General features: G+C 46.0%; 1 long non-coding RNA gene across 7 annotated transcripts in view; it reads right to left on the reverse strand.

The window, feature by feature from the left end:
• LOC309607184 overlaps window positions 1–25650 on the reverse strand; it is a 218092-nt gene that overhangs the window by 163574 nt on the left and 28868 nt on the right. The window lies entirely within an intron of this gene.

The following is a 25650-nucleotide window of genomic DNA, read 5'->3' on the forward strand; positions in this document are numbered from 1 at the left end:
ACAAAACACCACAGATGGGAGAACTTAAACAGCAGACATTTATTTTCCCACAGTTCTGGAGGCTGGAAGTCCATGATCAAGCTGCCAGCAAATTCAGTTTCTGGTGAGAGCTCTCTCCTTGGCTTGCAGACGGCAGCCTTCTCACTGTGTCCTCACCTGGACTTTTCTCTGTGCTTGTGCAGAGGGAGAGCAAGCTCTGGTGCCTTGTCCTCTTCCTAGAAGGACACCAGCCCCATCAGATTAGGGCCCCACCCTTATGAGCTCATTTAACCATAATCACCCCCTCACAGGCCCTGTCTCCAAACACAGTGACATTGGGGGTTAGGGCTTCAATCTCTGAGTCTGGGGGACACAATTCGGTCCACACAGGGAGGAAGGGCGATAGTCCAGCATCTCCCCTTCAGACCAGAGTGACTGGACATGGCAGCCAGGCACCTGCCCCACCCACAGCTCAGGTGCCCCGTCACAAAGGTGAGTAACTGCCTTCTTCTCTCACCTCAAGGGATTCCTCTTGCTCCACCTTCCATTCACGCCCTCTTCGGCACCCTTAGCCAGCGGCACCCTGTTTGGGTTCTCTTACTTTGCCCAGATGTCCTTGGCACTCCACCCACGTCCCCTCCACATCCCCCTCTACGCCCGGAGCCTGCTTCCTGCAAAGCCTGTGACTCTGCTTTTTCCTGACCACAGGAGCCCTCTGTGCCACGTGCAGGGCAACCCAGAGGGCCAGAAGGTCAAGGCCCCAGAAAACATCTGTCCATCAGTGACGAGCAATGCCCATCTCCCTCGCCCTCGGCTGGAGTCTGTCTGAGGCATGTTCTAAAGGGTTTCCTGGTGAGATCAAGCCCCAGCTGCCCACGGTGGCAAATGGCTTAATAAAGCCCCTTCCTTGTCTTCCTTCCCTTCTGCCCCCCCCCACTCCCCGAGCCGTGCTTCCCGGCATCACCTCCTAACTAAGCACCTGAAGTCTTGCCTCCGCGTCCACTTCCAGAGGGACCAACACCAAGACACCGCTCAGACTGAGGACGAGGTGCTATGACCGGTCCGACCTCTGACTTGTGCTTCCCCTAGAGAAGCTTCTCCCTGCTTGGTCCCCAACTCTACCCCCACAGTGGGGGCCCTTCCAGTCCAGACTGCGCTCCTAAGACAGCTCCCCAGCCCAGGCACACGGCCGCATCCCTGCTTATGGGGGGAGCAGACCTCTTCCCCTCATTCCCCGCCCCCCGGGCTCACACTCATCTCTGTCTGGTATTGCGGTGCGGCCCGTGCGGTTTCACACCAGCTGCCCACGGGCGCTGACGGAGACACTGCTGGGCCTCACTGCAGACTTCCAGCCTCACCAGGCTCGCTGCTGCTGGGATAAGGAAAGAGCCCAAGCCTGGAGATTTCCAGAGCTCCCAGAGACCCAAGAGCATCCTTGGGCTGAGAACTCCATGTGCACCTGAAAGAACAGGGAGCAGGAGCCCAAAGGGGACAAAAGGGGACCCTCAGAAATAAGGAGGTGCCCCTTAGCGGTCGGGTCCTGAGGTCAATCGCATTTGGATACCTAATGGCAACACAGCCTTCTCATGAGGGGACCAGCAGTCATACCTTCCAAGCTGTTCGGTTGGTCCTTGAGCGGTTGCCCTAGCAGCAACTTTGATCCAAGCCTGACACAGGTGGGGTTGAGAGCTCAGAGGTGGAATCTGGGCCACGCCATCTGGCAAGCTATGCAGAGTGGGAGCCAAGGTGCCCAGAGATTTCTGGGAACATCCTTGGGTATTTTTAGTGCCCCATTCCTCACTCTTGTTCTCTGACAGCCCCTAAAACCAACCTCGACAAACAAGGAGGCACCTGTGTTTCACAGCAGCGGGAACCCTTCTTTACCCCATCGCTGACACCCACGTGGGCCTCCCCCATCGGGGGTTCCTGCTCGGTTCTTTGGTGGGGTCAGCCTTTCCCGGGAGGACCCTGGCCCCATATCCCTGTGCTCGTGTGCTTGATTCTCGTGGAAGCTGGTCCACAGCAAACTAAGTTCAGGAGGGCCAGGGTGGGTTTTGTGTTCAGCATGGTATCTCCAGGGCCTATAATGTTGCCTGCACATAATAGGGGCTTAATCAAAGTTGTTGTTTAAATAAAGGAATAAAGTGACTCAGCAAGTCTCAAAGCAATAGCCCAGCCAGCTCCTGGGGCACTTGCCCAGTGTGAGCGTCCCCAGGACGGGCTCCACCCCGCACACTCCCCCTGGTCTTGGCAGTTTTCTCCCGTGTCAAACAGAACCCAGGGGAGGTGGAGAAATGGGAGCGATGTGATTGGATTTGGAGAAAGGAAGCAAAATCTGGGAGAATCCAGGAAGTTGAACAAAAACAAGGAAAGATGAGAAGACAGAAGAGGCTACTTCCTTCGTCAAGGTGAGGGGAGCAGTGAGGAAGATGGAGAGGTGTGACCGGAATCAGAGGAAAGAAGACAGGCTGGGGTGGCCACATTGGTGAGGGGGGTGAGAGAGAGGACAGAGCTACGGATTGTTCCAGGTTTCTCTGGCTCGAGACTGGAGGACAGCACCGTTAACCCAAATCAGGAACGTGTTAAGAACAGATGAAAGTGCACCTAGTGTTTCGTTCAAGTCTCAGCAGTGGTAGAGCCTGACTCCCTCAGTGTAAAGTCAGGAACGTCTTGGTCATCTAGCTGAGTGATTTGATGGAGACCTACAGATACATTTTTGCTAAATCAGGCCATCGGATGTGAGACCCTATTGATATATAATTCATTAACTATACACCTCGTGTTCATCTTCCTTGTAGAAACATGCTTGGCCTTTTTAAGCACAGAGAATACACACAGAAGGAACAGAGGGGCCAAGCTAGAGGTCACGGCCATGGAGGGTTTGCTGTCTCCTGCCGGCTGTCATGGGGCCATGTGGGCCAGAAAAGGCTCCTCTGGTCGGAAAGCAAAACTTGGCATATTCGGAGTGGAGTGCATTGCTTTCACAGGTGCTGTAAATTCCAGCGCCTATTGTTCTATCCCATTGTCCATTCAGAGGCACAGCAAGAGGTATTTGGCAGGTCAGTAATCGGGCTGCACGTGTGCTAATCCCTTTGAGGGTGGGTCTCTTTCCTGGTCCTGCACTCCCTGGCTCTCCCCTCCCACCCTTTTCATCTTTTCATTTTCTTCCCCTTTTCATTTGGGTTTCTGACTTTTTTACCACATGGGTGTGGCTTTGTGTGAAAGTCAATTGTTCTTCGGAAACGGCTATTTCCACCGCATGGGGAGACGTGGAAGAGATTAGAAGGATCCAAGCAAATCCCCGTCCTGATCCAGGAGATAAGGGGCACCGCCTGTGGTGTGAAGGAGGAATGCAGGGGGAGGAAGGATGGTAGTCTAGAAGGATCCACTGGACAGGCTCCTGTGGTGCTGGGTGAGGATGCAGCGAGAGCAAGGGAGCCCCCACCCTCAAGGAGGTCAGAGCCCAGAGGGTGGTGCTGTGCCTGACACCACCTCCCTGAGAAGGAAGTGTCGTCACCGCTGTGTCCAGATGAGCAAGGTCAGGCGTGGTGCAGTCATGACATGTCAGCACCCAAATCTTACTAAAATTACTAAAATTCTCAATTCTTCCTAAATTCTTCCTAATTCTCAATTCTTACTAAAATTCTCAATTCTTCCGCCTCACCCTCTTTATCACAACTGCCCTCTGGCTAAACAGGGCACAATTCTATCAAAGATTTTGAATGATCCTTACAACCTACTAAGCAGGGGGGTGGGGAAAAAAAAGTCTAAGAACTAGACGTCCAGTTTATTGCCAGTTTCTAGATTTCCTCTAGTTTCATGATTGAGGTTGCACGGAATAATTTGAAAATTTGACCTATTATCCAACACCCCTTGTGATAAAGTGGCTGAGACAGTGGGCCTTGAACTCTAAACACCCTATTATGCCAACGGGAAGGAGTGAAGCTCTTAAACCAGTTCAGTAAATGTCAAATCCAAGAGTTTAGAAGGTCCACAGGTCCCGTGTAGAACCTGGTTACTAGCCCCACCTCTGGTCCAGTATCGGCCTTACTCTAATCACTGTGTCTGTTTTGTCACACTGTGACCTAACGCCATGCTCCCATCGCAGGAATGGGTGGTTGGCAGGATTACCAATAAACTGTCCCCAAAGAACTTGTTCCAAATTTGCTAGGCAAGGAGAGCGGCGGGGAGCCCAGGCTGCAGAGGGGATCTCCTTCTCCCCTTTCTTCTGCACGAGACCCTGAGGACGGGGCGAGCGGGATCTGCAGGCAGCTGCTGTGAGCAGAGTCGAGTGTGGGCAGAATGCGCTGCGCACCTGAGCTCCAAAGAGGCCAGCGCTCCGCTGGGCCTGCGTGAGAGCATCAGCGCGCACCACCCTGCCCGGGGCTATCCCCGCAGGAGCTCTGATCAAAGGAGGCACGCTGCCCGCGGGAGGGGCAGGGAGCAAAGCCACAGGAGGTGACAGGCTTGAAAGACAGTGGCGTCACCATAAGCCAGAGTGGAATCTTCCCAAGCGTGCAGTCTGGGAAAAACCCAGGTGCCCGTCAACGTGGCCACACCCAGCCAGGGGGAGAGTGGAAAGGAAAAGAACGTCCAGGAAGGCAGGGCAGCTGCCTCCTCTGTGAGGGAGACAACCAGCTCAGGCTGAGAGTTAACCTGCAGAAAATGCTGAATGAATGAGCCTCGAGCAAAGCAGGGCCAGGTTTGAATCTAGGCCCATGACTTTGACTGTGTGGCCTTGGGCAAATCCCTAAACCTCTCTGAGCCTCAGTTTCCTCACGAGTGACAACAACTGCTCCAGACACTCACCGTGAGGATGACACGAGACGATGTATGTACACACACACACACACACACACACACACACACACACACATCCCTGGCACAGTCCCTGGCTCATATTAGGTGCTCAATAAATGTTGGTTTTTTTATCTCATCCTTCATCCAACTCCCACACTTTGGGAAAGCCAATCGGGGCAGGGACCGTCATTTATGGGTTAAATGTACTAAGTACAGGTCTGAATCCTACCCATCCATTTAGAAGCAAGAATAAAAACAGTTCGTTCCATAGACTTCCCTGATGTATGTGCCCTTCGTTGCAAAGACCTTATTCTGCTCTCATGGCTTCTACCAGCCTTCAGCCAAGCAGTGGAGATCAGAACCTCCGGAACCTTCGATGCTCCCTCCGAAAACACCCTGCCCTTTCCCTCTGCTCTCACTTTCCTATGAACCACCAGCAAAGACTCCCACTTCAGACCTGTGATTCTTTTTGCACTTGGTTTACACCTTTGAGATTTGAGCTCAGCTTTGGGTGACTGTTCCATGCAGGAGACGGTGCTTGGCTGCAGGCAGAACCCCATGGTTTTGGAGTTCTGATTCCCTGGCCACCTGATTCATCAGTCAGGCTGCCCACCTCTCAGACCTTGACCTTAAAAGTCAAGTTTTCTTTCTTCGCTGTGCCCTAAAACCCCATGTGCAGGCTCTTTGCCTTTCTTCTCTTACTTAGCACATCCTGCATTTTCTAAACCATCTCTTCTATCCTTGGTTTTCCCTTAAACCTTTAGCTTTTCACTACATCACACCTTTAACATGCCGAGAGCTGCAAGCAGGGTCATGGACTGTTTTGACGGAAGGAATCATTAAAATAGCAACAATTTACAATACACACTGTATATTTGTACACATGAAATACAGGTAGACACAAAAACAGAAACAGCTTGTCAATTTATCTCCTCCAACTACATTGGGAAGGATAATCTAGAATTCCTGACACGCTGCATTTGCTGTAAAGGCATTGTGAAAGAGGACTGGAAATACCCAGCAGTGACAGAAGAACTAGGTCGTAAAAACATCTTATATATAAATAAGTATCTGTTGTTCATGGGGAGGTGCCATGTCCAGATCAGGGCATATATTGTGATTAGATTTAATACTAGTGTACACATTTTGCAACCTGTCATTTTCTCAGCTGAATCTGTGCTTCACCCACATTAGACAGTCAGCAAAGAGTGGCACAGAAGCACAGAAGACTGGGGGAGAGCAATTAGGGCGAAGAAAAGAAGGGGAAAATAAAAACAGTCTCGAAAATATAGCATCCTACCACACATAGCAGGTAGTGTTGGGAGAAGATGTTAAGAGATTTAGAGAAAGAGCACAGAGACTGTAAGGACAGTTGTAAGCATGTTTTTATCTTATTCGAATTTTTAGAAAGTCAGCAATTTGCATACCGCACCTGTATTAATCAGATACTTGATTGAACAGAGGCTTCCCATTCCTTTCCTCCATCAGACTGTCTAGGATGACACTGGGGGAATTGACTCTGATGTTCAAACAAGTAGCAGGGAGGGGTGTCTGGAGTCACCACTCAACGAAATAATTTAGCACTTTTATTAGGAAATCATTATATTTACCAAAGGAAAAACCTCATTTTCACCGCAAACACAGAAAAATCAAGCAAGTAATTTCAAAGGTTGCATGGAGAAGATTAGTCAAGTACACATCTGTCCCCAAAGAAAGACAAACAGGTAAATCCAACTCTTGATTATTCAGAGTTGTAGGTGGATTATACAACACCTCTGCTTCTGTTTGTCATTCTGAATGACTTGTCTTCTGCCACTGTTGGTTGGCTATGCAAAAGCTATTCTGAACCAAATACTACTCACTTTCCAGGGTCCTCTGTATCTAGGGGTGCCAGTGTGACTTGGTCTTGGCCAAGGAGACACAAGGAAGTTTGCTGAGGATGAGGGTTGTGTTATGGGAAGCCTTTCCTCTGATAAGAGACAGGTAAGGGAAAAGAGTAAGCTCTCCGATCTCTTCCCCTTGTTTCTGCCTTGTACATGGTTTTGATGCTATGAGCTGCAAAAGCCATTTTACAGCCTCAAGATGGCAAGGACAGGGGACAAAAGTCAACAACTCAGGATGTCAGAGTGAACAGAGAGAAACCACATTGCTCCCTGAGCAGTTGAACCAACACAGCCTCCACCTCCCATCAGATTTCTTAAGTGAAAAAGCAAGGGCTTCCCTGGTGGTGCAGTGGTTGAGAGTCCGCCTGCCAATGCAGGGGACGCGGGTTCGCGCCCTGGTCTGGGAAGATCCCACATGCCGCGGAGCAACTGGGCCCGTGAGTCACAGTTACTGAGCCTACGAGTCTGGAGCCTGTGCTCTGCAACAAGAGAGGCTGTGATAGTGAGAGGCCCACACACTGCGATGAAGAGTGGCCCCCGCTCGCCGCAACTAGAGAAAGCCCTTGCACAGAAACGAAGACCCAACACAGCCAAAAATAAATAAAATAAATTTATTAAAAAAAAAAAAAGAAAAAGAAAAAGAAAATGCCTATGGGTTTAAGGTGCCATTTGGGATTTCTGTTACTTGCAGCCTAAAGCATCTCTAACTCACACACCATGTAGCAGGGGTCCCCAGAGGCCTAAAGCAGGAGCTAGAACCTGGGTGTCTGATGAACTAGTGTTACAAATTGCCTGCAGGCATTGGTCTGCACTTTTAGAAGCTGAATTATTTTAGCTTCCACATTTAGATTTGTAATTTTCCTGATGTCTTTTATACTATATAAGAGAGGAATCAAGATTTTGACATACAGATATCTAATTGACTCAGACCATTGTGAAAAAGAAAATCTTTTAACTAATGCACTGCTGTGTTAACTTTGTCATAAATCAAGTATGAATTTATATGAATGAGTCTGTTTTTAATACTTTCTTCTGACACTGCTTGATATTTCTATTTTATATGAATAGTAAGCTCTCTTAATTGGCTGCAGCTTTATAATACCTCTTAATATAATAAACCCTACAATTTTATTTTCCTTATTCAAGGAGTACTTGGCTATTATCCTTTGCATTTTCATATAAATTTTATAATCAGCCTGTTGCTTTACCCAAAAAGAAAAAAAGCAAAACAAACATCCTAAATATCCTAAATCCTGAATATTTAGATCAGTTCGCTTCTTTACAATATGGAATCTTCTAATCCATGAATATAGTCTATTCCTCCTTTATTTAAACCTTATTTAATTTCTCTCATAATGTTTTCTGGCACATATTTCATTGTATTTATTCTAGATAGTTGAATAAATTTGAGGGATTCTCTTGTAAATGGTATGGATTTTATTTCCTTTGCAATTGTTGCTTGTACAATAGTCCTTCCCTTACCCAAAGTTTAACTTCTGTGGTTTCAGTAACCTGCAGTCAACCATGTTCTGAAAATATTAAATGGTAAATTCCAGAAATAAACAATTCATAAGTTTTAAATTGTGTGCTGTTCTGCGTAGCATGATGCAATCTCTCACTGTTCCTCTCCATTCTGCCCAGGACCTTCTCCATCCTGCCCAGGACCTTGAATCATCCCTTTGTCCAGTGTATCCACACTGTATATGCTACCCATCTCATTAGTACCTGTATCAGAAAAAAATATGGTCTATATACGGTTTGGTACTATCCGAGGTTCAGGCATCCACTGGGGGTCTTGGAACATATCTGCTGCAGATAAGGAGGAAATACTGTATGTAGGAATAAATTGATTGTTTTATACTGATGTATTCAGTGGCATTGCTGCATTTACTTAATAATTCTAATAGTTTTTCTATAAATTCTTTTGCCTTTTTCTAAATGTACAATCATGTCATCCACAAATATCAGTAATATTATATCTTCCTTTTGAAACCTCGTTGCTTTTATTTCTTTTTTCTTGCTAGTAATTCTAGCACAACACTGAAGAAAGGTGATTCAGGTATCTTTTCTCATTCTTAATCTCAAGGGATGACTTTCACTATTTTACCTGTAGAACATTTGCAGTAGATTTTTTTGTAGATGTCCTTTATCAGATTAAGGAAATGACTTCTATGTTTGTTTTGATGAGTAAGAATTTTGTCAAGAATGCATATTGAATTTTATCAAATGCTTCTTCTACATCTATTGAGATGGCCACATCTCCTTTATTCTATTTTTATTAGTCTATATTGTGTATATTATTCTACATTCAATTTATATTCCTCCTTTATTCTATTAATGTGTTAAATTATAATTGCTGTCTTTTGATTATTAAACCATTCCTATATTTCTGAAATTAACCCAAATCAGTTTTGATTTTTACTTTTTATATATCACTGGATTTGACTTGCAAATATTTTAATTAAGAATTTTACATCTACATTCATGAAAGGGATTCACAGCCTCTATCCTTCTCCTTAAACATATTCGGAGCTGCCTCCTTGTGCCGAAGACAGTGCCCATTCTGATCTCTCTTTCCTTGGCCCTACAACCTGCTTTGAAAGCTGTGTCTAGGAGGGTTTCCTGAACAGTCAAGGAGGATCCTGGGTCAAGTCTTCGCCTTTGTCAGCTTGGGTTGTCTAAGCAGTATGCAGGAAAAGGTAATATAATTAATAGAGAGGATGAGATAATGTAACTCTGGAATTTAATACCTGAACCTTAAGATTTCATCTTAGTCTTTAAATGACGCCAATAATAATTTTATGTTTTTAAATGTTGCCTTAACTACCCACTTCCCCAAACAAAAGAAAAAAGAAAGAGAAAAGTAAATCCCATGTACTTTGTATATAACCCCTTGTGTTTGACTCATGACAACCCGATGAAGATTTATTATCTTCACTTTAGAGCGGGAAACAGGCTCAGATCACAGAGGCAGTAAATGGAACAAGCAGGGATTGAACTTGGGATTGTCCATCTCTTTTCAAGTCTGGGCACGAGAAGTGGGACAAAAATCCCTCCTCCCTATCTTTTCCCTTACCCTCCTACTCTCTGTGTCTCCCCAAAACACATTCAGTAGATCTAATGAAAAACCAGGTGGTGCAGGACCAGTGTCCCATCGGCCCCAAGATTGCCCACGCAGCTCTGCCTTGCGTCGAGCAGCGCATAAAGAACTCTAGCTCTGCTCACCCTGTAATCAAGTTTTGAAGGTTTTGCTTGGCTCCGTGACAGCTGCGACGCAGGGCTTCTCCCCCAGTCCTCTCACCCTTTCACTTCTCAGGGATTCAATAAGATTTCTGGTCTTCGAGGGCTTTTCTTTTTTCTCAGACAACGATGAAACTTCAGTGAGGGCAAGAGCTAAGACACTTGTTTAATGAAAATGGAGACACTTTAAAAAAAAAACACACCAGTACAAGGAGGGTGGAGAAAGGGTCACAGATGTTGTTAAGAAAGCGAGCTTTGCACCATGAGTTGGTTTTGTACATGTGCTCAGAAGCCACTGCATGTGTGTGGACAAGAGTTTATGTGCATTTCATTGGCTCTGAGCACGGACAGGACCAAGGAAGGGGCTGAGTGGGTTTGACGCGGTGGGTGGGGAAGGAAAAGGGGTCCTTGGGTGGGGAAGCAGAGGTGGGGGGCATCTGGGTGGCAGCGCTGGGAGCGGTTCCGGAGCCGGCTGACCGGCATATGATTCTGGGCAGGCCATCACCCGCGTGCTCATCATCTTGCCACTCAGCCTTAAGAGACGCTCTGTGTTTATCGGTCTGGAAGGCCCAGCTCAGGCCGCCTCCGCCTCATTGGGCAGGCCATAGCAGCCATCAGCCGTCATCATCCCAGAGGCCTGTCACACGGCCCGACACCCACCACAATGCCCAGGGACTTGAGAGGCACCAAGTTCCTTCCCGGCACGTCCAGGATTCACGGAGGAGCCTCTTCATCCCTCCCTGGTGTCCTCCCAGCTCCCGCCAGCTGCCTGACCCCAAACCCATGAGCCCCCCGAGAGAACAGACACCCAGCAGCCAAGGGATCCTGTTTTCCACTGTCGTTGCCTCCAAGTCAGGTGTGAGGGTCGGGGGGTTGTAGGGTGAGGCTGTTAATCAGTTAGGAAACCCTGATTGCATCTTAATAACAAATGCAAAGCACCGAGAGCAGCAATTTGCAGTAATGGGAAAAATCAGCAGGTCCCTGGGGGTTGACAGGAAGTAAACAGTCTCCAGGCTCAAACTGGGGGGAGGAAAAATCATTTGTGAGAGTGTCCTGGAAGGGCTTAGAGCTGTAGTGCTTTCAGTCCAAAGACAGGAGGCACTGGAGTAAGAAGAGACCTACACTGGATAAGGGGAGATGAGGCTGTGAAGAGTGGCCTCACCCTCTGGGCAAGGAGCCTCCACCCTCCCAGCCTCCCTGCCTCCCGGAGGATTCCAATATGAGAATATCACACTCTCTCCCAGGCCCCTCTGCCAAGTGCCCACCAGAAACAAACAGAAAAGACTATCACTAACAAAATCTGGTCAAACAAGTGTATTTAACTCAAAGCATTCCAGGTTTAGGGGCAACCAGGCAAAGGCTCGTTTTCCCCCTCCAGCCTCAATGACTGTACACACCTTCAGTCAGAGGGGGCTGGAACCTCACCATAAAATATCTCTATCCTGCTGGGAGATTCCTTTCTTTTACAGCTTCCTCTGAATGGAAAGGAGCAGTTGTCCCCACTAGAAGGTGAAATGTTTTTCATAGCAACAATTTTTCTTCCTCTTTGAAAATGTTCCCAGTACTGAACACACATATTTTTTTTACATGTAATTTGATTTGGATGGTTTCTTGACCTGCATCCAAATAGAGCCGAGGGCAATTATTACTGTCACTATTGTTATTAATACTGATATTTATCATAATCTCACAAATGCAGGGGACAGCCCTTAATCTTGCTGTTTTATCTGGCTGAAAATTCGAAGCACTGGCCCCCCTCCCAGTTTATCCTCTTGTATTCACTTTCTCAGGCTCCTACTACGTGAATAATTAGCCCAGTTACCAGTGATCTCCAGTCAGCTCTAACTCTGCATTGCATTTAGCAGACAGAGACAAGGCCAGCAGGTGGAAGGGACAAAAAGTCAGAATTATCTCATTACAAGGAGAAAATATCTAATTGTTAGGGCTTCTCACCAAATGCTTTGTGAATCAGCGAGCTCCCTGTAGCCAGAAATATTCAGGTAGAGGCCACAGAGCTCATCCTTCAGGTATGCTGTTTAGGGAAGTAATGAATTAGGACCTTGGTTCTCAAATTTCAGGTCCGTCGGAATCACTTGGAAGGCTTGTTCGCAGACCACTGGGGTCCCACCCCCAGAGCTGCTAATTCATTAAGTCTGAGGGGGAGCCCAAGAGATTGCATTTCTAATGAGTTCCCAGGTGAAAGCTGCATGTCCAAGGACATGCTTTGAGAACCATAAACTAAGGGGAAGGCCAGATTAGATCACTTAAAGCTTTCTTTGGAGGCTAAGATTTTATGATGTTACAGAATAAGAATTATTAAGAAGTGACCAAGAATGACTGGCTCTGGGTAAAGGGATGAGATACGGTGGTTCTCTTAGAAACTTAATATGGATGTTTAACAGGAGGATGACTTCAGCCTTCACCTTTCAGCACTGTCGTAGATAAGCTGATTTATCCCACAAATGCTTAGGTGTCGGCTCAGCCTATCGCTGGAAATTTTCCACCGCCTCATTTAGTTCAGGTGGATAACCGCACATACACAAATAACCCCTGGGTTTTACTCTCCCTGTACGCCTCTGGCTGCAGCGCCTTAACAAAAATAAAAAAACAACAAGAAAAGTCCTTTCCCCTGAGATGTGATGAGCACATGGCACCACAGCCTTAGCTTGTGGTTTCTGTCACTGTGTTTCTTCCAGGAGCTGTGAAATCCCCTGGAACAGTTTCCTGTACGCCATGTATGAGTCCTGTGGGCAGCTGTAACGGGGAGTAAGGAGGGGAAAGCAGCCCCAGTAAATACCTCACAAAACATGACCTTGCATGAGGGCTTCCTGGCTGCAGAGTATCTTCCACATCCGTTATCGTATTCGATTCCCACACAACCACGCAGGACAGACAGGACGGGTGTCATTAACTCCACTTTACTGATTAGGAAATTGACAGAGTTTCTGAATTGCCCAAGGGTCAGTGCACAACAAACACTGTAGAAGAAAAATTCAGGTTTTCTGACTCCTGGAGCAATCTTTTCAACTACCTCACCAAACCGCTCTTGAAACAAAGCAGGGGCAGGCAAGATGACCAGGAAAATGGTAAATCTGCAGCAGCTAGATAGGGCTAGAGTGTCTGGACAGCCGACAGCCACCAGCTCTCCTTCCTCCTTCTCTTCCGTCTGTCTGGCAGGCATCCTCACCTACTCATCCATCCATCCATCCATCCATCCATCCATCCATCCATCCATCCACCCTTGGACCCACCCACCCACCCATTCATCCATCCATCCACCCATCCATCCACCCATCCATCCATCCATCCATCCACCTATCCATCCATCCATCCATCCACCCATCCACCCATCCATCCATCCATCCACCCATCCATCCACCCATCCATCCATCCATCCATCCACCCATCCATCCACCCATCCACCCATCCATCCATCCACCCACCCACCCATCCATCCATCCATCCACCCACCCATCCACCCATCCATCCATCCATCCATCCACCCACCCATCCATCCATCCATCCACCCATCCATCCATCCATCCATCCATCCATCCATCCATCCATCCATCCACCCACCCATCCATCCATCCATCCACCCATCCATCCACCCATCCATCCATCCATCCATCCACCCATCCATCCATCCATCCACCCATCCATCCACCCACCCATCCATCCATCCATCCACCCACCCATCCATCCATCCACCCACCCATCCATCCATCCATCCACCCACCCACCCATCCACCCATCCATCCATCCATCCATCCATCCACCCATCCATCCACCCATCCATCCACCCATCCATCCATCCATCCATCCATCCATCCATCCATCCATCCATCCATCCACCCATCCATCCATCCTTGGACCCACCCACCCACCCATTCATCCATCCATGCATCCATGCACTCATCCATCTATCCATCCATCCACCTACCCAGCCATCCACTCATCCATTCACCCATTCACCTCATTTCAAAGATGAAGAAATAGGTCCAGAGAAGTGAAGTGCCTTGCCCAAGATCACACAGCTAGTTAGTAGCAGAGTCAGGACTAGAACTAAAAATAGAACTCATCTCCTGAATCTCAATACAGACGACCTACTAGGCTACTTTTCATGAGAATGGCAGCATAATATTTAAGTAGATTTGCTGAGGTGCTTCTTCCCTATGTTTTCTATTACCCTGTGTCTATTCCCTTTATTCTAGAATTAACTTGATATTTTATGCTTACTGCCTGGGTGAAGGAAAGAGATATAAAAACAAAGTCACCCTTAGGGTATTCGGGGTGCCAGGCAGATATTTTTGCAAGGGGTGGGGAACTGTCCATATAAACAGTTGAAGTCACTCCAAATTATCCTGTCAGTAGCACTGGAATGGTGGCCCAGTCTCATACAATCCTGACAAGGAATCACTGCTCCATCCAGTGGAAGTGATCTTATCGCCAAGCTACCCTTCTAGAAAAGAGGGCAGCACTAGGGCCCTTGGATGATCCTATAGGTTCAAGATCTAGGGCCCCTCAGCATCTGGTAGACCCTCACGTGCAGAAAAGGGTCAGACAGTGTTTCACAGGAGATAAATGGGAATGGGGCCCATACACCTTTTGGGGGCCAGAGGAGGATTTAGAAAGGTTCAAAGGAGACACTTCAAAGAGCAGGTTTCCTTGAGGCACAGGGCCTGGGGCAGGGGTCCCATTTACCCAAGTCAAGGACAGTACTGCACCAGACCACAGAGGTCAAGAACTCAATACAAGCTTGGAGACTCGAGGCATTAAAAATACATGATAGAAAAGCAAGGATTCCCCACCCTGGGACTAGATAAGGATTCTCTGGGCTGGAGGCGTGAGGAAGAGAAAAGTTGAAAGGGAGGGAAAGAAAGCTGAGATGCGATTGGGTCCTGAGTTCCCCTCAGTCAAGTAAGAAAGTAAGGGGAAGGAGTGACAGAACCCCTGCGTTCCAGAGAGGATTGTGCCCCCAGCCACGACCTGTAGTAATTCCCACCTCTTCCTCCACCTGACTCCGCCATGCCTGGCAAGGTGAGGAGCGGAAGAAATGTCTGTGAAATGTGTCTACGTGGGTAGACAGCTCTCAGAAGCCCTCCTTCAGTGTAGACTGCACCAGTGATGTGTTTTCTGTGCTTTCAAGAGTGGTGCAGACGTGGCAGAGACAGAGAAGGAGAGGGGGGAGGGGAAGGGGGAGAGAGGGGAGAGGGAGGGGGGCTAGGGGAGGGGGGAGGGGGAGGGGGAGGGAGGGAGAGGGAGAGAGAGACAGAGGGAGAGAGAACCCTAAGAGGTTTTGTAATCAGATACGAAGGAGTCCCAGCAGAGACACGGATGAGGAAGAAGGGCATCTCAGCAGAGGCCAGAAATGAGAATTCCCAGGCTAAGATGACCCTCCCAGACCCCTAATTTCAGCATTGTATGCCTCTTAGAGAATGGATGTAGCCTTGAGGAGAAGGATCCTGATTTGGCTAAGAGTAGGGTTTTACCACTTGGCTGAATGGGGGCTCAAAATAGAAATTAAATTGTTACCAAAGACAAAAAAAAGAAATTAAAAAGCGATATATTTTTTTGCATAGCTCACTCTTTGATTTAGCTTCATACCTAAAACAAGAGGCTCAAGTGAAAAGTAACAACTGAAATCCTGGAGGATGCAGACAGACAAAGGTCCTCGGGAACCATTCTGTCTTCGAGACGCGGGCAATGGTCGGACAGAAGAAAACAGATTCTGGGAATTCCTTGACATTCCATTTGTATCTTGGGAATCTCTGTCCTGGTCTCTTGCGTGTCCTTGGGGCTTGAGATGTGGAAGAGACCCACAGAGAAGTGGCTATACTCTCCGTCCTCTCACCCTCATGCCAGCCTCTTACAAAAGGATCTGAGGGCTTCCCTGGTGGCGCAGTGGTTGAGAAGCTGCCTGCCAATGCAGGGGACACGGGTTCAAGCCCTGGTCTGGGAAGATCCCACATGCTGCGGAGCAACTGGGCCCGTGAGCCACAACTACTGAGCCTGCGCGTCTGGAGCCTGTGGTCCACAACAAGAGAGGCCGCAATAGTGAGAGGCCCGCGCACCGCGATGAAGAGTGGCCCCCGCTTGCCGCAACTGGAGAGAGCCCTCACACAGAAACCGAAGACCCAACATAGCCAGAAATATAAAAATAAATAAATTAAAAAATTAAAAAAAAAAAAAAAAAAGGATCTGAAAAGCACGCAAGAATGGTTCCAAGCATCTCTCCTCAGCGTTACAAGCAGCGCTGGCTGGTCTTGAAGGCTGTCGAGTCATTGGCATTGTTCTAGTCTTGACAGGGGTGAAGCAGGAAGCCAACGCCCAGGCACAGTGGCCCACCTCGACCTCTGCTCACAGGAGCCCTTCTCCTTGTGCCTGAGCAGGTTCACAGGAGGTCCTGCACAGGATAAGCAACACTATCGACCAGCAGGCCCAGGGGACTCTCCCTTGAGGCACCCGCTGAAGTCATTTCATAACCTGACGTGAATCATGTCACCTTCTGCTGTTTTCAAGAGTGAGGACACTCTTGTTTTCTCATGAAAAAGCCCGGGTCACCTGAGGACGCTTTTTGCACTGATCCAGCTGGCCTGCACCTTTGTGTCACCCAGTTTTCTGTGTTCCCTCCGGGGGAGATGGCCATCGTTTTCACTGTAACGAATACACTGTAAGTGAACTAGTTAGGAGGATTTTTTAAAAAAATCTTTGTAATCTGCTAAGTAATGCCTCGATCCCTTGTCCTCTTTCAGAAAGGAGAAAAGCAACTAATACCCCACCGGGTTTCACCTGGGCTTACTGAAAAGCCACATTTTAAAGAAAATAAAAGTGTAGTATGAACCAGCCATACGTATCAGTATTTCATCTGCAGGAAGAGAACGTGTCTCCAAAGTAAGGATTTTGGGGAAGAGCATTGCAATGTAAGAGCAATTAGGTCAGATCACCTGTTCACTGTGGACATATAAACTGTATGTAGAAAAGCATAGTAAGTCGTATCATATCAGGAAGCCAACCAAGTCACCTATAGTCACTCATTCAGCTGTTATTGATGCTGCTTCTAACCCCTACCACCTGAGGTACAGTGGGGTATATGAAAATAAAAAGAATATGCAAACTGCCTTCACTCTCACATAAATGGGCACCCAAGTTTTTACCTATAGGGAGCAATCGGAGAACAACACAAAGAATTCTTATAATTAGTAAATACAATAAGTATAGTGGCTGACATGCATTAAGTCCCAGGCCCTTTGATAAACATTTTACATATGTTATCTCATTGAATCTTTAGGAAGACAGACAAGTGCTGTTATTAGACCGATTCGATTGAAACAGAGATTGAGAGGTTTGCACTGGCCCGAGGTCATGTGGTAAGAAAGGTAGGACTTGAACTCAGGTCTGCTTGACCTCAGAGCTCTCACGCTCGCACCAGTTCTGCACATGCATCAATGAGAGGATGTGCTGTGGTCATTCAGAGAAGACAGTTAAAGAAGGCCACAGGGTAACAGGTGCACCGCACTGTGCCAGCAATGCCCCAAACCTGGCCTGAATTGGGACCAAGGTAAAGAGAAAAGTCTGTCAGCTGGGCTCTGGTCTGGGTGATGTGGGAGAGCTGTAAGTTCCAGGCAGCTCCATTCCCAGATCTGTCCGACTGAGATCTGAAACGGTAAGCAACATTTGCAATGTCACACTGATCCCTTAGCTGTGAAAGGTGGTAATTAAACAATGCTGTCCAACTCTTGTCTCAGGGAGAGGGTCAGAGGAGGACACAGTATCATTCAGGATACAACTCATATTCTGGAAGTGTATCTCCTTTGTAGGAACTTCTTTGGCTGTATTTGTGCACCTTGAGTATCATCAGATTGGCACAGACTCTGACACCCAAAACCACTTGAGATGGGCACATTTCACCTGCTCGGTGAGTGGGTGCTAAAGTTCCAAGCTTTCCCATTTAAGGCCTGAAGCTATCGTGAAGTAACCCAGATCTCAGTGATATGTAAAATAAATAAAGTGCTGCATCTCGATTGTGTGAAATTGGAATCTGAGAACCTCTCCTCTATTAGGGAGGTAAGAATAGAGGTGAGAATGGGAGCTAAAGATGGGAGTGGGAGGTGAAAATAATCTTTTGGAAGGGTGAGAGATGTGAGTCCAGGGGACCCATTTCTTTTTCTTCATCATAAACTAACTTATTTATTTAGTGGGAAAAGCATCGAAGGAAATGTTTCTGGGAACTTTCAAATTTCTAAGTAAAATTCCAAAATTCTCTGGTGTATTATCTAATACGGAAGCAACCCTCATTTTATTCTTAATATTGTTAGCAGTGTACAGTACATGTGCTATCAATCTGCATGTATTTTCCTATCCGGGCTCCTAATAACTCTATGAGGTAAGCATTATGCCACTTATCTACAGGTGAGGAAATAAGGGGACAAGAAGCCCAGTAATTTACCCAAAGTCAAATGGCCAGGGAACACTGGAGCCAGGGTTCAAACCCAAATCTGCTTGAACCCAAAGCCTTAGTTCTTGACTAGCTCTGATGGCAGTGTAATTATCAGGTCACTGTGCTCCCTCTATGCATTATGAGATGTGTCCATAATAAACCGAGATTGGTTTGCACAAGTGATTCCTCTGCATAATGGGATGTTCAGTTTTACATACAACTTGGTGTTTGTTCCTCAGAGTTTCCTTCTCAAGCCACAAGACCACCACCAGCACCAATAGCAAAAATCCAATATGAAGTATTTAAGCAAGAGGTAGAAAGTATGTGTTTAGAGTCAACAGCTATTCTTTTTTTTAAGGTACATTTTATACATAGTAAAAGGTACAGATCATAAGTGTGCGTCAGTGAGTTTTGGCAAAACTATACACCTGTATAACCACCACCCAATCAAGATACAGAATATTTTTATCACCTAAGAAATTTCCGTTTTCCTACTCTTCAGGCAACCCCTATTCTAATTTCTAACACCATAGATTAGTTTGCAGTATATGTGTGGGTCTATTTTCTGTACTCCATTCTAGTCCATTGATCTATTTGTCTATTATAATGCCAATATCCTAATTACTGTAGCTTTACACTGTATCTTGAAATCAGATGGTATTAGTCTTCCAACTTTGTTCTTTTTTAAAGTGTTTGGGTTTTTTTGGCTATTCTAGGTCATTTATATTTACATATAAATTTTAGAACCAGTTTGTCAATTTCTATCAAACAAAAAGTCTTCTGGGATTTTGACTGGGAATGCACTGAATCTATGTGTAGACAACTGACCTCTTAATATTTAATTCTTTTTTTTTTTAACATCTTTATTGGAGTATAATTGCTTTACAATGGTGTGTTAGTTTCTGCTTTACAACAAAGTGAATCAGCTATACATATACATATATCCCCATATCTCCTCACTCTTGCGTCTCCCTCCCACCCTCCCTATCCCACCCGAATATTTAATTCCTGATTCAGGAAATAAAGTCTTTGAATATGATATACCTCTTCATAATTTAAGTCTTCTTAAATATCTCTTAACATTATTTTATAATTTTGTTTACTCTATTCCCAAGTATTTTATGTGTTGGTGCTATTGTAAATTATTTTTTAAATTTCATTTTAATTTGTTTGCTATGAGTATTTAAAATAAAATTGATTTTTATATAATTGACCTATATCTTGCAAACTTGATAAATTTAGTTGGTATTTCTAGCATTATTTTGTAGATTTTTTAGGATTTTCTATGTGTACAATCATGTCATTTGTATCTAAGGCCCAGTCATTTCTTCTTTTCCAATCTTTATGCCTTTTGTTTCTTTTTCTTGCCTTATTACAGTGGCTAGGACCTTCAGGACACTGTTGAATACAAGCAATGAAAGCAGGTGTTTTTGTCCTATTTCTTATCTTAAATAGAATGTGTTCAATAGTTCTTCATTAAGTATTAAGTTAGCAGTAGAATTTTTGTCTTTGCCCTTTTCCAGGTTTAAGAAGTGTTTTGTTTTTGTTTTTGTTTTGATAAGAGATTTTTATCTACAAATGGCTGTTGAATTTTGTCAAATGCCTTTTTTCATCTCATTACCTATTTTTATTTTTATTTAAACTTAGGTTTCAAATACTTCTGCCAGCTATTTGCTGTTTATCTCCTTGTGTTCTGATCTGTGTGGTCTTCTAGGCAATTTTGCTAACTCCAACACAGCACGAAGCTGCCTTCACACAACGTGACTGAAACCTGGTATTTCCTAACTGTTGTACCTTTGTGTGGTAGCTTCTGTTTTCACTCAAATGCTGTTCATTGTAGAGTGTTTTTAATTTTGAGCCAAATCATTCTAGAATTACATATTGAACTATTAGAAATAGTTACTACAGAGTTTTTCTTCACCTACCACATTTCTTGAGACAAATGTAGCCAGAAGCCTCAGAACTTGGCTTGTTGATCACAATCAATTCACAATCCGAAAAAGAAATGCGGAAATATTACAGGCCCTCCCACTGTATCAAAAGCAATGCAGCCAAGAAAGATTGGAAAGGAAATGAAGCACTGAGATGTGCCGTCCAGCAGCCAACTACCATGTTATCTATGGATCAACCTGACCAAACCACATGCATGAGGGAGCAGTTTGGAAAAAAAAGTTATAACCTTGCCAGCCTAGATCTGGCTAGGAAAAATAAGTACCTCATCCCCGAGGATTGCTAAACACTTCTTATACTATTCCCTTAACAACTGTCACTCAATCTCTAAAGGAGATATCCATCATATCATTAGACATGACAATTTAAATGCTTGAAGCCAAGCCTGGTCCAGATTAAGAGTTAGTTTTTTCTCTCTGTGGCTTCATACTTTATACCTCTCTTTCCCTTTTCCTTGTTTTCTTTACTTCCAAACTTTTCTGTCAACCAAACATACCAAGTATCTAGAAAGCAACTTTTGTTGCTGACTACAAAAGAACAGATGCTCAGACTAGACTTTGTCTTCATGATCAACCTGGGAACATTCTTATTACAATGATACTCTCAAATCTCAAAATATTCTGGAACAAGCATTCCTTTGAAACCACCTTCAGGGCTAAGTCACTCATGAAAACCAACCTTCTTACTTTAGGCCTGAGTGTTGCATCTAGTGACAAAACCGTGCCAAACTAAAGGGAGCTAGCTGGTGTGAAATAAGTTTAGGAAGTGTGACATATTATTACATCCTCCTGGAAATTCACAAGACACATTTGTATATCAACAGCTCTTGATATATACTCTTTAACCTAGTATGGCTTTCAATTTGTTTGAACATGGAAACTATTGGTTTGGTTTGATCTTGTTGACTAACACCTTTTAACTCTCATTCCACACTTTGACACTCTACCTTCTATGTTCACTGGCACCCTATATACACTCAACTCTGCGTCCTATGAAAGGGAAACAAGCATCTCTCAGGGCAACATTCAACACTGGATTATCACATTCATCCTTCAGGACCCTTCAAACTGGCCTTGCCTTCACAGCTATTTGGCTGGTAGGGCACCCTTTGGAAAAGGATCACATTTAGATCTCTGACTTGGCTTAAAAGTTGAAGGAAGTTGAGGGTGGGAGGAGGGTAAATGTTTTGCAGCAGAAAGTACAGTCAGGGTGAAAGCATTGATGGAGAAAGGAAAAAAAGGGAAGAGGGTGAATACACGTAAGAGCTGTAGAGAGGGTACACTGCCTTTGCAGGAGACTGTGCAGCCTACATTTGTGGTTCACTCCTGAGGAATGAGGTGGGACTTTATCTACGATGAAGCCACCAGTTTTTATGAAGGTAATTAATGTGGTTTAACCCTCACTTTGTTATGTTCAAATCATTCCTATCATGGGCAGTGAGATCCTATTTCTTCTTTTGCCTCTCCTGCCATCTCTTCTTTTGGGGTCCTAGGTTGGTTTAGTTGAGTTTTTATTTTTCATTTATTTATTTATCTATTTTTTTGCTGCAAAAAGCTTTACTGTTTCCATTTGGTCCAAGGCTTGGGAAAGGGCCCCAGGGTGGTTAAAAAGCTGCCTAGTGGCTGCAGAGAAGGCTTCAGGCAGAAGCCCTGACCACAGGGGCCCCTCAAAGGCCGCCGGGCTCTGGAGGCTCCTAGTCATGCTTGAGGGTGAGCCTTTCAAAGAGATACTCGCTCAGCCCAGCCTGGGGACCAGCCAGCCTGCGGAGGTTGGTCAGGTGGTGACCCATCTTCTTGATGAGTTTTACCTCCTCATCTAGGAAGTGGCTCTGCAGGAAGTCTCAGAGGTGGGGGTCTGTGCAGGCAGAACCCAGGGCATGCAGATCCAAAAGGGCCTGGTTCAGGTCCTTCTCCGTGAGAATGGTGGTTTCCATAGCGTCCTGGGTTTTACCCCACTCATCGTCAGAGTCTGGAGCAAAGGGCGTCCCTGGGTCTGTTCTGTCCAAACACTGTTGAAGCAAGAGACAGATCCGGGGGACCGCCAAGAGCACTGCCGAGTTTTTATTAAGACAGCTTATTTGCTTTAGTGTGAAACTTCTTGATTCATTCCAGTATGTTTTAATTTTTTTTTTTTTCTGTATCTCAGAATATGCTTCCTCTGTATAGAGACTCCTGAGTTTGAGGTCTAGACCACTGCTGTCCCACAGGATGTGCTGCGGTGATGGAAATGTTCTACATCTGAACTGTCCTACGGTGGCCACGGGCCACATGTGACTCTTGAGCACTTGAAATGCGGCTAACGTGACTAAGGGACTGAAATTTAAATTTTAATGAATTTAAAGTCCAATAAGTACACGGGGCTAGTGGCTACTGTATTGGAGAGTAGATCTGGATGCTTAGACCCCCGAGGAGAAAAGAAATAATTTCTATCATATTGCACTGGGATGGCTACACCACATTCGGAGAACTGTAGAATCTGTTAAACCTATTACTATCTCCTTTAGCTTTAGACTAATGTATGTATGCCATAGTAAGTCTGAAGATAGAGTTTTCAGCAGTATGCATGGTTTTATATATACAGGGACTAGCTCTCCCAATTATTTGACCTTTAATATATCCAGGAAGCTGTGTGTGTAGTAAATGTAAAAGAACTTCAGAGGGAGACAGACTTGGGTGAGAATCCTCATTCTGTCCCTTAACAATCTCTAGTGACCCTTTACCTATGTTCCATTTACAAGGTTGCAGTAGGAACTGCCACATTCTTATTGTATGGCCTTCCTCCCCTCTGTCCCAGGCATAGGTGTCTAGAGAAGACAGGTAACCCACACGGGGCCAACTTGTCCTCTCCCTGGGAAATTTGGGAGGTTAGAGAGAGAGATAGAGATCAGATGCTTCAGGTGGCTGAATCCACACTGCTAACATTGAGTGCTGTTGGTCTCCTCATTTTCAACATATGGACCACAAAATTCAAGGAAGCCAGTGTACAAGAGAGAGAAGAATTATACAGGCAGGCAGAAGGGGGCACAAATACTAGACTGAACGAGGACAGGGAGAGTTCCTTGATCTCGCTCTGGCGGGCATGACAGTGCTCACCAATGTCTCTCCTCTGCTCCTGTTCCAACAACAAGAAGATGACATTTTCTAGCCCCAGCACTTAAGCAGGTTCATCTGACTAGAAGTAACATGTGTAGCTTCCCAGGCTGGGGCAGTGAAAGTCCCCTCTGAGACACCCCAGGCTCTCACCGCCCCTGCTGGGCACATTTAGGAGCCTCATTTTGAGATGACAGATCCAATAGTATCCAAGCAGCTGGGTCTCTGAGTCACCACATGGAGGACAACTGCCCCGGAGAACCACTTAGACCTGCAGCCTGGTGTCTTGAGCCACTGAGATTTTGAGGTTGTTATGATGGCATAACTTGGCTTCTGGTTAACGTTCTCTCTGAGCTGCCGTTCCTTCATCTGGGAAATGGATATAAAACCACTCTGTTAGAAGAAGCATTTGTTTATTCGTCAGCAGCCAGAGTTCCAGGTCTGATTGATTCTAGTACAGTCTAAAAGCCTACCAGGTCCATAGTCAGTGTGATACAATCAGTGCAAATCCAATGTCATCTGAAATACATTTGCATCAGCCTGAGGAGTTCAAGCCAGTCTCAAGAGGGACCCATCACAGAGGATGAATTGCCCTTTGTCAGGGGCAGCAGGAGGGGACGAGTGTGAGGCAGGCCTGGGACTGCTTGTCCTACTGGGGGCCACTGCAAACCTCATGCCATCTTCATGGCAAATCAGGGCGGGCACCCAGGGCTCTGTGAGATGCTCCCCTCCTTCTTCTCACTCCTAGCAGGTGGGCAGTGACTCACAGAGCCAGCCCTTAAGAGAGAGGAATTGGCTCTGCCAGCTGGTGCTTAAGAGAAAAAGAACAAAATACAAGGCTCCTGGAAATCTGCTAGCAACGCCAAGGCCAGCACTGGACATCCTTCCCTCATCACCACACACCCCCTCGGGCTGACCTGTGCCTCCATTTCTTTTTTTAAATTTTTAAATTTAATTTTATTTATTTGTTTATACAGCAGGTTCTTATTAGTTATCCATTTTATACATATTAGTGTATATATGTCAATCCCAATATCTTATATTAACGCATATATGTGGAACCTGGAAAAATGGGACAGATGAACCGGGGTGGTGGTGGTGTGTGCCTCCATTTCTGCTTAACTTCCCGCCTGAGGAAATCTGGAGTGTCCCCGTCAGTGTGTATGTGGAAGGAAATCCACATCTGCAACGCGGCAAAGGGAATCCCTTCACCCTCTCCTCTAGAGCCCCACGAGGTCCTTACTGCATTTGGTGTTTACTGTCGGAAAGAAGATCTACTGTCCTGGCGACAGCCTCGCTCTCCAAGCCTAGCCTGTTGGACCAGTCAGAAGGACACGTTTATGAGATGTGAGCTTGAAAACGGAAATAATATCAGTTTGGGTTCATAACCTGTGGAATAAATCTAGTCACTCTGTCATCAGTCGGGGACGCAACAGAGAACAGTGGCCGCAGTTAGGAGGCTTGCCTTTCTTTCTAAAGTGGCTGTAGGTCTGGGGTTTGCACAGGTCCTGAGTGGCTTTCAGCCTTCACTGAGGGGCAGGCCAAGGGCCTCAGGAGAATCGGACAGAAGAAGAGGAGCACTGCTGGCTGGAGGGCAGGTGCTCTGACCTGGGCTGGGGTCTCCAGGCTCTGCCCAAGCCCAGGTGTGCCTGCTTCTGGTGGGCGCCCCTCACGTCTGCCAGCCAATGCCCTGGGATAGGCAAGAAATGGATGAAGAGAATAAGAGCTGAGTAATCTCGTCTCAGTCATTCCTAGTCATCCCCAAGATCTAATACACTGAATGGCCACTTCCGTTCTTACTTTCTCACCAGTGATTCTTTCTCTGGGTGGAGAAGGGGTTGGATTTTCCAGAATTTTTTTTGTCAGTTCATGACCCCCAAAGCTCAGAGTCCGGGACCAGAAACGCGTGTGTGAAACGCGTGTGTGTTATCCGTAACGCCTTCTTAAAAGAAAGCCTGGCCCTCCAAGGCTGTGTCTGGGAAGACTGAGCTGAAACCAAACTGAAAAGAAACTGTGTATCTGTTTGTGGTTTAGAAGGTCAGGGACTCCATCTTTTTCCTCTGGAGCTTGAAAAGGGCTTCCTGCTCCACTCTCAACGAGCCTTTCATTTGCGGGCAGCAGGCGCTGGCTTATGTTGACGGCAGCATATAAAATTGAGTGGCTGGTTATTTCGTCTCTAGCACATCAGAGTTCTTCTTAGACAGAGCAGTTATTCACAGAGTTTATTCTGTTATTTGTTTTCTTTTTAATCCCCCAGGGGGATTTTAAA

This window comes from Balaenoptera borealis (genome assembly GCF_965194805.1).
Source record: "Balaenoptera borealis genome assembly, chromosome: 12".
Classification (NCBI taxonomy): domain Eukaryota; kingdom Metazoa; phylum Chordata; class Mammalia; order Artiodactyla; family Balaenopteridae; genus Balaenoptera; species Balaenoptera borealis.